Here is a 6,420-nt window from a genome sequence, read left to right as displayed (position 1 = left end):
TAATGCGTCTCAATATGCCTTAATCGGTGACAGCTACAACCGAGGAAACGGAACATCTCAAGTCCTCCTGAACTAATTCATGCTCTCCAACAGCTGGATTTTACTTTGATTAGTTCGACTTTTTACCCGCTACTCTCTTGTCAGTAGGTTAGCTAACTTAGGCGAGTAAACACCTAAAAAAACAAATGACTGATGCACTTCGTGGTGTACCAGGTTAGCGGCGGCAGTTAAACAGTCATTGTGAATGCGGCAGCACCGAGCGTCTTGATCAATATCATCACAGACACATTACACTGCAAGTACTATTACTTTACACCCATTAAACATTGTTCCTACTGTACCTCATCACGAGGCAACAGATAGTTCATTCATTCTACCTGGACGGCTAACAATGCGAATCTGGCCATGTGCCTGCAGACTCTGGGTACATACAACACTTACAACAACTTACTCGTATAGGAAACAAACAACTTGTGGTTGTTTGTTGTACATATATTGATTTGAGTGGTATTTTTAACTACAGTATAGTTTATTTTTTTGTACTGTTTTTCAGTGCTGCAACAGTGTAGTTTATCTATCTAGCCAGCTAGCTAGATAGATAGATACATTATTCACATGCTATCTACAAGTTCCAGGATTGCAGTTGGAACACAAGTTAGATATTCAGGCCTTACATCACTGACTCCACTTTATTAATACAATCAAAGTCTGCTAACTTCTAATAGAAAGAAACCATTTTTTCCTTGCAATTTATTAGACCTTTCATCACACAGGCTCTATTTTTTGACACAGCACGGGTCCGTCCTACTGCTTTTGATGTTGAAGCTTTTTTTTTTTTTTTTCCAGCTTGGTTTTAGAGGAGAGCAGGCGGGTTTTAACTCTCAAAAGCCACATGAAGTAACCAAATAGAGGTTCTACATTTAATTAAGGCGATGCCAGGGGACATGCTGCCATTGCTCCGTTTCTCTGCTGGATAAAACAGCGGCCGATTTTCTCACAGGAGGGGTAGGGGGGGGAGGGGGGATCTGCAGGCAGCAGAACGTCCACATGGCCCCAAAATCAAGCCGCTCCGGGTTTGGACACAACTTTTTCGCCACAACTTAAGAGTTCTCGTCCGCGTGCAGCGGCGGCGGCGTGCCTCAGAGATTCACTTTGGAAGCAATTTTAGCTTTCGAGAGGCCGCTCGTGCCAGATTCGGTCGGGTGAACTCCACCCACCCGCGCACCCCGACTCGAACTCGGCCTCCTCTCGGCGTGTACACGAGTGTGCACGTGCACCGGGAGATGGAAGCGAGGTTCCCTTCGTCAGCGGGCCGAGGCCGAGGGAAGTGTGTCAGCGAGTGGGTTTATCTGCGTGGGCTTCGGCGCTGGAGCAGCTTTTCGAGGAGGCTCCTCACGATCTGAGGGTCACACTGTGTGTGGGTGTATGCGTCTATATTTAGACCCATGGTCAAGGTGTGTGTCTCCTACTTGCTGTTGGCTCGGTCTGCGAAAATGTGGACCTCTGGTGTGAATTGACAACCATCACCGACTTTTACTTCTCCGCAGAAACGGACGGCAAAGCGTTCATAGGTTGATACGAGTCACACTTGTCCATCTCTGCCTGTGTCTTTTTTGAAGTATGTGGAAAAAAAAGGATTTAAAATAGGTAGCTTTGTGCAATAAATATAGACAGAAGATGCTGCCTGAGAATTAATCAGCTGAGGGATTTGAGGTGGTTCAGTTCAGAGGCAGTGCATCATTTTTTAGTCAGTGTGCAGCTCTGACCCGTTTATGGTCAGTGCATCCTTCTCAGTGCATCCAACACGCCACCACACGCGCGCTACTGCTAATGTTGCCGGTCGCCACCGCCGAATCAGAAAAAGAGGGTTGTGAGAGAGACGGAGTGTATTTGAGAGTTGAGGAATTTGAACTCAACATCCAAACATCTTTCTGGCAGTGAAGATTTTAAGTGTCAGCGATCCATTTCGAAAAGCGCTGGTCTTTTTTCAACGGTTTGTTTAGCCATGGGAATACAAAAACAAAAACGAGAAAAAAAAAATGAGGGCTGCAAGCTGTCTTTAAATCCCTCAGAAGACAAAGGCACTGCTGCTGCTGTGGTGGTGGTGCTTCTATCAGAGCTGGATAGGATTTCCTTCAACTCCCAGAAGACTTACGCTCGAGTTTGAAACACTATGGACGCATCAAATTCCACTGCTTGCACCTGAGCTGAACTGAGACAAGCCCCATCAAGCTACCTAGCTAGCTAGCTACCAACTCCCTGAACTAGCTGAAAAAACAAATGCGATTGGTCGACTTTGAATGCAAGGAAACAACGGTCAAATTGTGGTTTATTTAAAATGAATAATAAAGCCAAAGTTCATTCAATATGACGCCCTTAATTATAAGGTTCCACGTCCAGCACAGCTGACACAACTTCAATCGGTGGATTAAGTGGTTCACGGAGGTCGGCACGGACATTGATTCTTTGCAGTTCAGGCATTAAGAGTCGTGTTTTGCCGCCGCCGAGTGGACGAGTGACTGGCGGACAGAGGGGCCGTCGTGTCAGACAGCGGAGAAAAACAAAACAGGGAGAGCGGTGGCGTGAGCGGAGCGGCAGATGTATAAATAGACGCGGCTTGCGGCCACGTCCTTATGTAATTCCAAGGGACATTTGAATAAATGGCAGACCTGCGCGTGCGCACGCGAGGACACCGGCTCTCTTTGAGTCAGGAAGTGAAGGACGGGAAGAGACGACGCCAGCGGAGCGATGGAAGCGGACAGCGACGACGGAGGGGGGAAAAAGCGCAGGAGAGGAGAGTGAAACAGGTCAGCTGCCTCGATAGGCCGTTCCCGGCGTATCCCGGCCTCGGCCGTCGCCCCCCCGGCTCCCTCGGAGCGCCGCGTCGAGCCGGGGACGCTAATGAGAGATAAAGTCAGAGGGGCGGAGGAGGAAAACGGCAAAGTAAAGTAAAGAAGAAGGAGAGGTGGAAACGACAGAGCCACGGGCCAGTGAGCACTCGGGGGGGGGGGGGACTCTCGGCAGTCGGGTGCAAAGTAGAGGGGAAGTGGAATGACCGTGCGTGCGATCCACTGCGTTACGCAACTGGGCAAATCTAATGTGACGTGCATGAGGCAGATATTTAAAAGAATGAACTCGGTTATTATAGCAAATGCGGCGGCGATACTGGTTTTTATAGCGCGTGAAGAATTGAAGCAGGATCTTCAACCTTAAACTGCCAATCAAATAAAGCACTTTTTCAATGGAGAGTCAAATACAAGTGATTTCAGCCGCTGTGGCAACATTTTTAAAATACTTCATTCTTCTTATGTTGATTTTCATTAACGCAGAGATGCAAACGCCTCTGAATTGCAGGGACTTCACGAGTCTGACATGTCCAGCGGCGACAAAGGGACCATAAATGGACAAAAAAAAAGATGCATTTAAAGCTGCGTTTCTGCAAAGAGATCTCGCAACGTGGCCTCGCCGAGCCGCTCGCAGACGCTCATTAGCGGCGAGCTCCTGCGAGCGGCAGACAGCTGTTTTCTTTTTCTTTTTTTTTCAGCGCAGAGGCACAATTAAAGTCAGTGTGCGCCACTCACCGAAGTGCACAGAAGGCACTTAGACGACTGCCGGTGTCCGACGCGAGGCTAAAAATGGGTTAGGAGAGGGTGGAAAGAGCAAAAAAATAAAAACAGGGAGCAATGAGGAGGCGGATCATCAGAAAACTTTCTTGAAGTTCTTCTCCTGACCTCAAATGACTGAGGGAGAGTGTGTGTGTGTGTGTGTGTGTGTGTGTGTGTGTGTGTGTGTGTGTGTGTGCGCCAGGCTGGGGAGGAGGAATAACATAATATAATTGCAGTCGGTACTTTACTTATTTTTCAAAAACTTTGTGCCCTCTACCGCCCACTAGAAAGTTTGTGACTCCGCTGGCGAATAAATAAATAAGCAAGCTGCCCTTTATAGACTCACTTCCACAGATGTCACACTTGAGGGTTGACACTTTGTTTCCACAACGGCGTCTCTCCTGCACGTTAACAGGAGCGGAATTAGTGACAACGACAACAACAAAAAAAGTTCCCTCGAGTCTGCTGGACGGAGACATAATTCTTATTCTATGTGACACAATGAGGCGAGGCTAAAAATGGGTCACGGGAGGGGACGTGCTCAAGGTGTGTGTGTGTGTGTGTGGGAGAGAGAGAGAGAGAGAGAGACTGCGCACACACACACCAGTGTCAACAAACCTAGCATGTGCAGCTGCGTGTGCAGGTTGTCTGGTGTGCGAGGAAATGAAGCCTAACGAGCAGCAGCAGCAGCAGCAGCCGAAGGGCTCAGCTCACCTCACACATGGTTCCACTGTTTGGGCCTTGCCTTCCTTTCATCAACACCACCACTCTTCACCTTTTTGCTTTTTTTTTTTTATTGTTTTAATGGGCTCCTATTACATGAAAAAAAAAAAAAACTTTCCCCAGGTGCTTAACGTGCCTTCTTGCATTACTGGCGAACCAGCTGACACATCGACGGAGCATTTTGCTCTGTTTCGATGAGCTGAGCTGAGCTGAGCTGAGCTGAGACGTTCAGCTTCTGCGTGACTTTCTACGTCGCGAGTCGACCCGATCATCACGCTGACGCCTCGGCAGACTTTGTTTGGACGTGGTGTCGCCGCATGAGAGCCACTAGCCATCTTCTAGCGCTAGCAGTGAGCGGCTGGCCAATCACAAGGTGAGCCAAGGGGAGGAGCGAAAGAGCGACGACAGCCTTTGTAAGGCCTGCACAGCTCAAACTGGAGGTGAAGTAGGCTACCAAAGTGAATTCCGTAGGAAGTGGCATTGTATCATTCAATCTTGGAAAACCTGCCTGAAGCCTCAATAATCATAAGGCAGAGTTGGTGGTAGGACTTTAGAAAAAAAAACAAAACATGTATATTGGTATATAAGTGAACATTCTTTATGCAGTAATGCTGCACTGCTGGGTTCAGCTAACGAGCACAGTAAACAGAAACACGTGTTTGACACTTCAGCAGAGTTTCAGTCTCCTTTTCCCACAGACTCAACTCCGGTGACTTTGTCCAACTCTGCTTCTTTTTATCAGTTACGTAATGAGAATGCATAACGTCTCTCACCCTCCCACCCCCCCACACACACACAGACAGACTGTCGAGAACACCCTGTGGCCCTGTGGAGCTAGCGATGCGTGCGGAGAGCACCGCAGCGACAGCCAGGCGTTCTGTCTGGGAGGGCTACCGACCCCTCCCCAACCCCCACCCCGGCCCCCCGTGGAGAGAAAGAGCGCCGGAGACACCAGAGGAAATGCTGGGGATTTAAATTTGGAGGCGGTGACGTCCACTCCGGGATGAAATGTCCGACACAGCCCGGCTTGTGTAGCGCCCGCGCGGACATGCTGTGCGCTGCAGGAGTGCCGAGCAGGACGCCTGGAACTCCTGCAACCACCTGCACTCTTGCCAATGCAGTTCCAGCCTTTACCACCGTGTGGTGCAACACTGTGTGTTTGAAAAAATTACGCTCCTAAATGATCTTTGGTTAAACCAAATTCCCCTCAATCAAAACAGCTGTTAGCACGAGACTGTGGAAGTTCATCCTGTTAGCGCTGTTGCTAAACACTATCGGTGCAAAAATCAAGATTCTATCGGCCAGTCAAGAAATCAAATTGTATTGAATGAAACCTTTATATCATCACAGGACAAATTTAACCATGTGTGTCATGAAAGGAGGCTTCAAAATGCAAAATGCTGTCCAAGAAACAGCATCAGAGAGACTCCGCTTTGTCAACTAGTCCGATTTAGCTGCAGGGAGATGCTCAGTAAACACCGTCTATACCCTGCAACACAATCTTTATTTATAAAAAAAAACAAAAAACGTTAATAGCTATACTCAGCCCCCAGATCATCAATTCAGTTTCGCTCACCTTCCCGTCATGGGCCTCAGATAACCAGATCAAGAGGGTTTATTTTTTTTTTAATATGTGTGGAGAGAATATTTGAAGAAATAACAATAAGTCACATTCCCATGAGATGACCATATGGCCCAGGGGTGAAACACTGGGAATGCTAGCGCTACATCAAAGCGCCCGATGCTATGGGATGACAACGACTCCACCGTGATCACGCCAATTATGACTAATGAGATAATCAGTTTTATAAATAGCCTCCCGAGCCGCCATCGCCCGACCCACGTTCTCCGCCGCGATCGATGAGTCATCAGCCAAACAAGTTTTGGGTGGGAAATCAATGAACGCCGCGCCGAGGGTCGATGCTGACCTTTCGAGCTGCAGGGGGGCGGGGGGGCTCAACGCACAGCTGATCTATAGTCATTAAGCAAGACGCTCCCAATGTCATGCACACCGGGTTTGTTTGTGCACGTGGCTGCTTTTCTTCAATTACACCGAGGCAAATTAAACAGAGAGAGAATGAGACTGATGTTC

Source organism: Nelusetta ayraudi, unplaced genomic scaffold (genome assembly GCF_046127955.1).
Source record: "Nelusetta ayraudi isolate G7.1 ecotype Tasmania unplaced genomic scaffold, CSIRO-AGI_Nayr_v1 ptg000034l, whole genome shotgun sequence".
NCBI classification, from domain to species: Eukaryota; Metazoa; Chordata; class Actinopteri; order Tetraodontiformes; family Monacanthidae; genus Nelusetta; species Nelusetta ayraudi.
This window is presented reverse-complemented; position numbering follows the sequence as displayed.